The sequence below is a fragment of the Alligator sinensis genome, unplaced genomic scaffold (assembly GCF_000455745.1).
Source record: "Alligator sinensis unplaced genomic scaffold, ASM45574v1 scaffold743_1, whole genome shotgun sequence".
Classification (NCBI taxonomy): Eukaryota; Metazoa; Chordata; order Crocodylia; family Alligatoridae; genus Alligator; species Alligator sinensis.
Window position 1 is genome coordinate 403,962 of NW_005842512.1, and position 12,580 is coordinate 416,541.

Sequence of the window (12,580 nt, forward strand, 5' to 3'; positions counted from 1 at the left end):
TTGAAAGAGTATCCCATTAACTTGAATGGGAATATTCACAAGAGCCAGACAAGATAGATTGATTCCTGAAGCCTTCCCACAACAATAATGGCTAAATCTTTACACAGGTACCTTTTCAGTACTTTAGGTGTGATGATTGAGTGATCTTGGTGTAGTTCCCAGTGCACATCATAAGACATTACCTTCTTTACTCTTGGTTTCAGCTGTCTTGGTGCAAGCTCAAATGTCCCAGGGCTGAATATGCTGTAGGTTCCCAAGCTATGTCTATACTGTGCCTTGGCAATCCTGAGATTTTTGCCAAAAAATAAGTCCTACTCATTTTTTCCCACTCAGTGTAGGCTGCAGTTGAAAGAGCATTGTGTGCTCATTTGGATTTCTTTCTTTCAGGCATGCTCCTGAGAGTAGCACTAGGTATGCCCAACTTCACATCAGCAACAAGTCCATAACATTTATTATTTTTAGGATGGGCTTCTGTGAAGTGGGAGCAAGTGGGCAGGACTTGTTTCTTTAAGCTGGTTTCCAGATCATTGGAGAGCCAGACACCCTTATTTCTCAGTTTAAGTTAAACAAGTACCTTCCAGAGAGGTTAAGAGCACCCAAGTGCAGCAGTATGAGGAAGTTTGTCCAGACATTACACTATGTAGTATGTGGGACTAGGACAAAAGGTTCTAGGGCCCTTACTCCAGCATCTTTTACAAGTGAAAGCCCATGATGCAGTTTTATTTTAATTATTCTGATTCCATGAGCTACTGGCAGAAGAGCCCCTCTCCTCACATACGATTAAAAAACATTTTAAAATTATTACTATTTGCTGAGAATATTCCTGAAAATGCTGCAATGGATGGGAAAAGTGCAGATGCCAAAATGAGAGTGCTCCTAATGTGAAATAGTTTTGGACCGTTCAGGACATCTGGAGTGAATATGGGAGCAGCAGTGAAACATTCCTTGAATGTACTTACATTCTGAAATAGAATCACAGTGGTGTACACATGCTGAAACCCTGAATGAAACACACAAATGGATATGGCAGAAAGCTTAAAAGGAAACCAGACTGCTTGGAGCAGAACTATTTTTAGTTTTCTAATGAAGAAAGCAGCTGTATTTGAGAGAGCCAGTCATTCACTGCTTGGAAAATCAGCTGGAATGCTGAGCCCTGGTGTTTTTGGTAGTTAGAGGAAAACCTTGTGTATAAGCTCTTTCAGGCTGGGAGCCTTAAATGGCTGTCACTCTGGTTTTGAAGTATACTTGGAAGCACTGTGGGATTTGATCCAAAGATCTCAGTTGGAATCCACAGTAGCTGATGGTGTTCAAGTCTCCCTCAGAATCTTTATTTAGGAGACCCTGGGCATGTCTACATGTGCAATTAATGTGCATGAATAAACTCCAGAGCTGATTGCTCCAGAGTTTATTGCTCCCAGGTGTGCCATTTGAATGTGTGCCCTGGAGTAATAAACTACGGAGCAACGAGCACCTGAGTTTATTCATATGCAGCATGATGAGCTGGCATGAAGCAGCCCCAGCTGGCATGAAGCAGCCCCGGCTGGAGGTAAGCCAGCAGGCAGCCCCCAAACTGAAACACCTTCATGCCCCAGCCAGCTGAGGCAGTGTCTGCACGTGTGCTGCTATGGAGTTTTTTACTCTGCAGCAGGATAGTACTTGTATTTACTTGTATTTACAAGTACTGTACTGCTGCCAAGTAAATTAGTATACTCCAGCCTAATAGGGACTCCTGTGAATATGTGCAACATTTACTGCACAGCTAATTAGTCAACTGTGCAGTAAACATCTTGTGTAAACACATCCTCTGAGGATCTATCAAAGTCCTCTCATTGGCACATTGAATTACTACTGCACATTTTCTATATCTGTGCCATGCTATTTGTCATTATTTCTTCACTTTTCCAAAGCCTTCAGAAGGTTGGAGCAAAATGCCTGATTCTTTATATAATGTGCTATGTATAAGAATGGGAAAGGTTCATTGTATTTTGCTGTGTATATGAAATTTGATGTAGATTCTCCAAAGTTAACTCTACATTCCCTCCATACAAAATAAAGTGAATGTGTTTGTTTTAAAGGTAGTTCTCAGATACCCAGAGAGAGAGATTACTTTTTTTTCATGGGGCTGAAATTATTATTAAGCAAACACAGTCATTTAGTATTAAACGAATACATCAAACAAGCTGTTTGAATTTGAGTAAAACTAGTTTATCAGTCTCTGTCAGCATCCTATTTGCCAAACTCATCAGAAATCTAGAGGGAGTCTTAGAGGTAATAGGGTCAGGATAGTCTAGAGCAGGGCTGTCAGACTTCTAAGCCCCTGGGATCCACAGGCTGACCCAAGCAAGGCATGGGTCAGAGGGCAGCACACATGGCAGCACAGCAAGGCATGGGTCAGAGGCCCCCCACCACTACTGCACTGCACAGGTGTGATCCCTTCCTGAGCAGCCTCAAACTCACCCTAGAATCCCTGTGCAGCGCTGTGCACTGCCCTGCTCTCTGGGGTGGAGGCAAGAGGCAGCAGGGAGAAGGGAGGGGGAACCTGCCAAGCAGGAAGCCAGGGACTGCAACTTAACCCCTTGTGGGCTCCATGTGATCCATGGGTGACCACTTGGCCACCCCTTGTCTAAAGGAAATGCCACTGCACTGCAAGTCAGGGACCTGTGTTTGTGACTCTATCATTCCCCTATGTGCTCTTGACAAGGCACATCAGCCCTCTGTCACCTTTGTCTGTTCTATCCATTTAGATTATAAACTCTTCAGGTTATGGCAGTCATATATGTGCATGTACAGTGCCTAAGACAACAGAGACCCATCTCATACACAGCTTCCTGGTTCTTTTCTACTAGTAGTCATAGTACAAAGTTCGGTAATATATATATATCATGACTTCTTTCTAAGTAAGTTTTCTGCCATATATACCAAAAACGTTTAGAGTGTTTCGTTAGTATACTTTCTGTATAAACCGGGGTGTGCAACCCTCGGCCCGTGCAGCCATGACCTCCAGCCTGTGGGGTTCCCCACAGATCAGGAAATTTGGTGGCAGTAGGGTAGTGGCAATTAATATTGTCACCCCTCCCCTGCTGCCAAATCCCAAAGCTCCACAGGCAGATTGGGTACAGGCCATGTCCCCTCCCCCCATGCAGCCAGATCAGGACCTGGCCACATTCCACCCCTGCAGCTGGATTGGGGCCGGCCACATCCCTTCCTGCCATGGCCAAGTTGTGGTGGGGCCACATCTCCTCCTTTCTGCACAGCTGGATCAGCGTCAGGCTGCCCCCTGCTCCCCTCTGTATGGCTGCATCAGGCCCCACCGTATCCATCAGATCCGGCCCACAGATGGATGAGGCACCACCCATCTGGCCTGCAGGGCAAAAAGGTTGAGCACCACTAGTACAGACCATTTATATTTCCTCCATTATATGTCATTTCTTCAATGTATATAACATTATTCTATGTAATATTAGATCTATTGTAAAATATAGCCACAACTACATCCATCCCAATTTTGGCCCACTTAGAGAATGCCCTTATGGTACATCCTGAAACTTGTTATTTTAACAAGTCAGATGTGTGCATGCGCACACACACACACACACACACACACACACACATATACACATATAGTAAGTTATATGTAAATATCGGTAATTATATACGTTGATGTAAAATTGGAGCAGTCTCATTGGCTTGAATGCATCCAATATAGTCTTTGACCACGTGCTGTAAAACTAAATTCTGATATACCTTCGCATTGCAATACACCATTTAGTCTTTGTTAACTGGGACAAACAAGAAAGTATTTGAATTACTGACTTGGCACCTAAAAGTCCACTCCTAATGGGCACCCAGCAGTGTTTTTGAGTGTAGCAGGGTTTGAGTGGATGTAGTGATGACTGGAAGAGAAAATCTGTAACAGTTATACTCCTTGTGAATCTGTAAAAGTCATAAAATATTATCCTTATACAGTATAAATATCCTATCTAAAGCACACCTGTCTCTTGCTGTGTGGGCCAGCTAATTGGTTTTTGATCTATTTTTACCATTCTTAGCTGAAAGGCAATTTTTTGTTAAGTTTCACAGAAAACTCTGGAACTGCTTTAGGGTTTTGTAGCTGTGAAAAATGTCTGTTTCTTTTATTTTTTTTAACAAGCAGTCTCAAGGAATAATTGCAATGATTGAGAATGCTTAAAAAAAACAGAAGCACATACATTTCTCATGGCTACATAACTCTTAAGTGGCTTTGTGGGTTTCTTTAGATTCAGTAAACTTCAAAAGTAAAAAGGAACAAATATACCTTTGAGTTTGGCAAGAACTAAAGTTTCTGCCTCTCAAGAATTTCAAAACTGGCTCCTCCCCATTTACAAAGACAGATGCCAAATCTTTAAAAGTACAGAATTTGTTACAGTCTTCAAAATGGAGCAAAGTGATGCTTTCCTACCACAGTTTGATCTCATAATTTCCTAAAAATATCCTGAATCCTAGTGATGCTGTATTGTCCTTTACTGATTATTGGTACTGCACTAATACATGGTAGTTTCAAACTTAGACTAGACTCTATTGAGCCAGGCGCTGCATACACATCACCCAAAGACCGGCGGTGTTCCAAACAGCTTGTAGCCTAAGTAATATATTTTCTACTCCATTTTTCTGTTTTCTTACTCCTGTTTGTATTATATAGAGAAAATGACTAATGAACCAAATCCTGAAATCCCTGCTTAGTTATTTTGGATAAAATTGAAAAAATCATGAAGATGAATAAGAGGTGGTATGGCAAAAGTATACAAGATAATGAAGAATGTAGAGAAGATAGGTCAAGAGTTTCTGTCCCCCCGCTATCTCATACTGCAGAAACAAAGGGACAATCAGGAAAATGAAGAGTGACAAATTCAAGAATGATGCTTTTTCATGTAATGAGAAAATGGGTTGTTCAAATAATCACTACAGGATGGGCCAACAGAGCATTTGTATACATGATGGGGGTTTAGTCCTCATGGTTTTATTATGTACCCCCTAAATAGAAACAGTGGGACATAAAATAAAACCCAGAGGACTAAAGCATTTCAAATTTTCTGTCATCTTATGGTGAAGGGTCCAATCCTTGGAGCCAGAGCCTGCCCATGGCTGGGGGATGAGCTGCCAGCAGGCTGAGCATCCCCTGAGCTGCAGAGGACCCCAGTCCTTCACTCCATAGTTGCAGCACTCCCTGGGGCTGCCCAGGTGGGATGCTAGTGTGCCGGGTGCTCCCCAGCTTGGAGGCAGCACCCAGCCCAATCCAACTGTTCCCTGACTCCAAGCTGGGGCAGCACCCAGCCCAGTAGCAGCCCTCCCAGATGGCCCCAGGAAGTGCTGCTGCCATGCACAGAAGGACTGGGGCCCTGCACAGCTCAGGGGCTGCTTGGCCCACTGGCAGCTCACGCTCAGGCCACAGGAGAGTGGGCAGGCTCCCCCCAAAACATTTTTAAAAAGGATTGGGTTCCTTGCTGCTTCCACCTTCAGCAGGTGCCTGTGGCTGTCAGGACACCTGGGGTCACCTGGGAACAGGCTGGCTTGCCCCTGCAGCAGCGCAGGGAGGTGGCAGGAGGGTGGCTGGGTTTGCTAGTGGTCAAAGAAGGCAGTGGGGATGGTGCACAGGACTTCAGAAGCCTAAGCGGGCTGCCAGCTGGCCTGGTGCTGTCCCAGCTTGGAGGTGCCTGATCTAACACTTCCCTGAACTTGGCCAGGCTTCCAGCACCCCATGTACCACCCCTGCCATCTTCTCTGGCCACCCACCTGCACACCCAGCTTTCCCCTGGGGCAGTGCAGGGAGGTAGCAGGAGGGCAGCTGAGTGTGCTGGTGGCCAGAGAAGGTAGTGAGGGACAGTGCACAGGGCACTGGAAGCCCAGGTGAACTCAGGGCAGTGTTAAATCAGATGCCTCTAAGCTGGGCCAGTGCCCAGCCAGCTAGCAGACTGCCTGGGCCTCCAGCACCTGGTGCACCATACCTGCCACCTTCTCTGGCCACCAGCAAACCCAGCTGCCCTCCTTCTCCCCTGTTGCCTTCCCATGCTGCCCTAGAGGCAAGCCAGGTGGTTCCTAGGTGACCCTAGGAAGGAGCCTACTGGAGGAGCCACAGGAGCCTGCTGGAGGCAGCAGTGGTGAGGGGCCCAGTCCTTTTTTTCTCCAGAGCCTGCCCGCCTCTTCTGCAACTGGGGGGTGAGCTGCCAGCTGCATCCTTGCAATTTGCAACATTCCAAACTAAACTATATTGGGATGTAGTTTAGTTTGCAACAATGTAAACTCATTTAAACCCCCCCAAAACTCTTGCATATGTTCAGTGTAATGCCATTAAGCCACACAAAGTAACATTTTCATCACATGTACATGGTAATGGCGTCACATGTACAAATGTCCACAGTGATTAGATGTGCAATAGGGCCAATGCACTTGGCAACTCCTAAGTTCCAAAATTGAACAGAAGTCATATTTTAAGGGTGTTTCCAGTAGTGTAAGAGTGATATAGCAGTGATGGTCCAGAAATTATGAGGGGCAAAGACTGGTTAGGGTGATGTCTTTTATTGGACCAATTGTGTTGTTGGAATAAAGTTAGAAAATCTTTCAAATGCAAGACATTTATAGAGCTATCCCTGGCTTCTATCAATTTCTAATCAAACATTTTATTTGATCTTTTTGAAATGGGATAATGAGAAGTATGGATATGCTCTTTATGGTATTGGGTCTTGATAATACTGTATTGATGTATGTTGCCATACAACTGTAGTTATTACACTCTTGCTCTAACACTGAGGTCCATAGTGATGCCACATAGTCATAATTTTTGACTGTTTAGAGAGAGAGAAAATTTGGCCTCATCACATTTCAGCTATTCAATGGTGAAGGAAGGAGTGAGTATAGATTCTGGGTCTGGAGCTTTAAGACTATCTCTGAGTAGTCATTGGCAAAAAAAGGAATAGTAGTAATTATATTTTGTGATCAATGGCAGGGGAAAGAGAAAGGGAAAAATGTCACTGCACACCATTCCAGCTTTGCTAAGGGTGTCCTTGTTTACTGAAGTCACTCCACTGGTTTTTGCAACAAGTAGGGGGCATTTCAGCAACAATAGCCAAAGAATGTCATAAATTATTCTGGATGTTGTTTTTGTCTCAATTTCTTCTGTTAACAAGAAGAAGAGTTTAATACTGAGTGAGGTGAACAGGCATATTTTTGACTCATTGTTTATACAGCTGACCTGTGCTTCAGTCTTCCAATCACATTTGTCTAAGGCACTATCATGCAAAACAAAAAATACACAGAGCTCTGAGGTTTTCCTCTTATTTTCTCTGCAGGAAAAACTTTGTAAGTGCCTGCAAAAACCAGTCAAGGAAAATTACATATGATTGATAGTGTGATCTAATGATTAGTGCAAGGGTCTGATTCCATTTTGGGCTTCATTGCAAATCACTGCTGCACTGTGCTAGCCAGTGCATGCCTCTGTTTCTTTTCCTGTAAAATTAAGATGATAAAAGCTACCCTGCCAAAAAAACTTTGAGATCCTTAGATAAGACATACATGATAGTGATGATGATGATGGTTTTGCTCAGTGAGCTGGAGAGAAATTGGTAGAATCTGTAAGTCTCCCTGGAATTTCAGAAATAAGCATAGTGCAGATCTGCGTTCAGTTTTGTTTGCTTAAAAAGTCACAAAGTCTCTTCTCATTATTTTGTGTCTAACTTTCCGAGATCAGAGGGGACAAAAGTTTAAATATTAGCTCAGCTTTCTAACCCCAGGGCAATGCCAGGCTGTTTGGCACATACTATTACAGCCAGAGATAAGATAAGATAACTAAAAAGGCATAGCCAATGGAATGAGAACCCACTATTATAAGAAACATGCTTATGAACTCCTAGACTAAGGGAACTAGCAGTTCTCAGCCTTAAAAACTAATATTTATAAAGTCTACAAGTCCTGTGAACACAGTTGTCCTTCAGGAGTCACTGCTTTATCCAAGACTTCAGAGCATTTCTTTACTAACTGCTATTTACTGAAGAGTAAAAACAAATAAAAAAAACTTTCATGCAGGTCTTGAACATGGAAGAGCTCGCTGGCTGTAATTACATTGTTGTCCACTAGATGGCTTTTCTTTCCCTGCTACTTCCTGATAGGGCAATCTGAATCAACTAAATTTAACCTATCTAAAAAAATATTCTTTACAGTCCATTTCAATGGTACTTTGGTCATTAACTTCTAGTTGACTTCTAATTGCAGAGCACAGGTTCCTGTATCATGTGAGGTATATTTTCAGAATTGGGACAAACACTTGTGAGCCATGACACTGAGAAAATTGCAAGTGAAGATGTTATCTAAAATGTTTGCCAGCAAACATAGTTTGCCTCTGATGTGCAGACTATAAATTACAGTACATCTCCTTGCCTTCCACTGTTAAAGTGTCCATAGTTTGGGGGTTTTTGGAGTGTTTTGGAACAGGTTGGAGGAAGGGATTCCCTTCCTGATCCAGTTCATAGGATCATATTCATTAAAGGATGTTTTGGAAGGAATGCTAGACAGTGGCTGTTGCATGAAGCTATGAAGGTATGGCACAGAACTCTGTATTATAGACCCCAGGCCAAAACCAATGGGGTAAAAATAAACAAAACTGACCCACATCATCTTAACATCTTTCTGCCTGTGATGATTGGCAATGCAGTAAATACCGAGCAACAGAAGCAAGGTGTTTCTTTTGCAGACTCAGGAAGAGAGTAGTATTTCACTTATATTTGGGCTGTGCTTAGGAAGGTTCTCTCTGCAGCCCTGCAGCTGGGAGTGCATATGCTTTTATTTCATAGCGGAAGCTCAAATTCAGTAGGAGTTCAGGGCTAAAACAACCCCTCACATTAGCCAGGGAAATCTATTTGCAAAAGGGGAGAGCATGAGTGGATTTTTCAAGCCCTGTTTCATTAATGACGTGAGAACTAACATGTAATTTCTACCAATTAATCAACATTAGACTGTGGGGTATAAGCATGCATGATACTCAAACAATGACAACACCCTTGATGTAAAATTATAGCTGACCTCCTGCCTGTGGAGCATTGAATACTTTTTTGTCAGAGCTTGCTATTCCTATGCCTGCTTCTTGCAGGGGTAAACTGTATGTATGCTAGAGCTGACATAATTTAGTGTTTTAACTCTCCTTCACTCTTAATATCAAATTAAGACTGCTAATCCAGGTAGCAACAGGAGGGTGTAATCAGAAACATCAGTGAAAATACCCCAAAGTGTACCTCTTTGAGCCTCCTAACTATACTCTGCTGTCAAGTTGTCAGCATAAATTTATTGACTTCTCTGGGGTGTCTATGCCCTAGCTTTACCTCCGTCATAACTGGGAACAGAGTTTGGCCTTTCCTTTCCATTTGGAACTAGCACCTCTGTGAAAGGAAGCTTATGAAAAGAAGGCAGAATACTAAAAGAAGAACTACTGAGCTAACAGAAGCAGCTGGCATCTAGGAAACAATTCTGTGCAGAGCAAGGTGCTCACAATTGACTTGAGGTTTTAGACACCTGCTAGTCTCTGTTTCCACCATTCATAATTAACATAAAGAAATGAGGCCAATTGGTTGCTGGCTTGAGTTCACAGACTTCAGTAGAATCATACTAGATATGAATTTGGCTCAGTGGCACTAATCTGAGGTCATAAAGAAGGTGAATAGAATAAAGATGAAGATCAGTTTTACTGTATTTATCTTATACTGCCTCTGCTTGTTTCATGGCGTGGGCTTACTGGGACAGGCTGTGTTTGATCAGCAGTAGTTGAGTAGCCCAGCAAACCAATCAGCAGCATGCAGCACCTCTGCAGAGACACGAACACACTGTAGTAGTTATCATGGGAAAGCCTTTTTAGTATGCTAAGGTGCATGGAACAGACCACAGTCTGTGCTGTCTCTCTCTTTAGATGTATATCCCCTCTACCTCCATTGAGGAGTGACTCTGATGTCATCCCGTCCCAACTAGGGTTTTCTAATACCAACAGCGAAGGAGAGATCTGATTCCTGTTAGAAGCCCCAGCAGCACTTTGATCAGATACTGTTCAGGAGGTGACATTGGGGTTCCTGTCATTGGCACTGTGGAGACCTGGCCTGGCACAAAGGTATTGCTTTTCCTTTGGCAAAAGGAAAGCAAAAGGGACCAGATCAGATCACACCACCTTTCCAGAGCGTTATAGCAACAAATCCCAGAGACCATTAATAGCTATAGGGTTATTATCATATATATGCTGAATCCATGGTTGGCACAGCTGAAACTTGATGGGAAGACAAAGGTTGATCTCAGCCACCTTTAAACCAGCCTCAGCCTTAGTGTTGGCTGGTGCCCAGATAACTCCTTTACCCTGTCCTTACCGATGATAACACTTGTATGCTGCCTCTGCAGCCTCTCTCAACATGTCCCAGACCCCTGGGAGTGGATGGGATTGTGCAGAGCTAGCTTAACATTCCCTGAGAGTTTCCCCTGACACCAGGATAATCCTCAGCTGGCCATTCAAGGCTGTTTTAAGGTGCTTCTCCAATGGGCCCAGTCAAAATTTTAACTTAATTCAGAACTGATTTGGCCCTGGAAAAGAAATTTCATTTAAAAAAAAACAACAAGTTTATACTATATATAAGTAGGCACAAAAGTGCTTCTCAAAAGTGTGTTTATTGAATATCTATGCTAAAACTGTCACGGTGATGTCTGTCGGTAGAGATGTGTGTGGTTCCAGTTTAGCATTTGGCACCTCCTTTTCATAATGCATCAAATAAGAAACCTAGATCTGAACAACTTGAAAGCCATGAACAGACATTGCATTTCTATGGACAAATATGCCCCTTTAGCACCACAAATAGTGACTGTACAGGAGTTCAAATGTTTTTTGTTTTGTTTTGTTTTGTTTTTTGAGGAAAAAGCATGGCAGTTTCATAAAGAACTGTTAACTCTTTACAACAGCAACTTCTCAGCAGTGTGGTTATTTCCAACACCACAAGCAGTTATTCAGAGCACCACAAGGCATGCCTCTATTCTCCAGCATCCCTGGAGGCTATGCTCCTTGCTTAACCCTGCCCCCCTCCCATTGCTCCAGCCCCAGGAAATCCATCCGGCATTCTGAACTTTACTGCTGCAGGGAGGCAGAGTCAGGCTCAGACATTACCATGTGCTTACACTGCTCAGCCTTGTCTTTCTTTGTGGACACGAAAACCTGTCTTACCCAAGGAACAGAGTAGGAATCCACCTCCCAGACCCTCCTGTCCTGCTAAAAATATCTGTTCCTGTTGCATCAGCATCTCTGGCATTATCTACAAGCCAGGCTGAAGAAAGGACATCAAGCAGGGGGCTGTTTCTGCCTGGTTTTGAACCAGCGTTCTTTGTGAAGCCAATGTGATAACTGCTACGCTACAGACACCAAAGCTACTGTAGAAAATAAGGTTACTGATCTGAAACTCATAGATAGTTTAGCTCATATCTAGGTTCTTCAAAGGGGCAAAAGGGAGGCTCCTCATCACCTCTCCTGGAGCAGAAGTGATGTAGGAGCACTGGAGGGCTGTAGCTTACCCAAGAAGTCTGCATGTGCTTGGAGCAGAGTCTGGCTACTTTAATTCATAAATGCCAAGGCTGGGATGAAGGGGATTCCTTATGCTGTCCCCTTACCCCCCCAAAAATGGATCCAGTGTTGAAGTCCCTTCCCCACCACTGACCTCTTGTGCGTTGATGAGGTAGCTGAATCATGCTGCCAGCACCCACCGTACAACCACTTCCCCCACTTCTGGACTTGTCTGTGCTGGACTGGACTGAAGCAGAGACCATGTAACCAGGGCCTCCATTATGTTCACTCGTCTTTCCATATGACTGTTTTTTAACTACTGTATTTACTTGAATATAATATGACTCTGAATATAAGATGACCCCCCAATAATTAGATTCTATATATGGAAAATTTATAAATTTGTTGTAATTTTTCAGGTATAGAATCTAATTATTGGAGGCTTTCCTTAAATTTGCCCCCCTCCCACTACTACAGCTGGGAAAATAAATCTGGGGGCGGGAGTCAGGTGCCCCCCTTGCCCTCTGCCCCACAACTTCTTCCTTCAGCCTCTCCCCTCACTTTACTGTCAGACTGTGCTCTCCCTGAGCACATGGAAATGAGAGGCAAATTTGAAAACACTGACTTTGAACTAAACATGCCTATTACTATGGGAACCTTCATCAGCGACTTGGACGAGGGGGTGGAAAGCACGCTGTCCAAGTCTGCTGATGACACTAAGATGTGGGGCAAGGTGGACACACGTGAAGGGAGAGAGAGGCTGCAACTAGATTTAGACAGACTACAAAAGTGGGCAGACGAGAATAGGATGGGGTTCAACATAGACAAATGTGGGTGCTGCACCTTGGGAGAAAGGAATCCACAGCATACATACAGGCTGGGGAGCTCCTCTCTTGAAAGCACAGAGGCGGAAAGGGATCTCGGAGTCATTATTGACTCCAAGATGAACATGAGCCACCAATGCCAGACCGCAGCCAGCAAGGCCAGCCATACCTTGTCATGCATCCAACGATGCATCGCAAGCCGGTCAAGAGA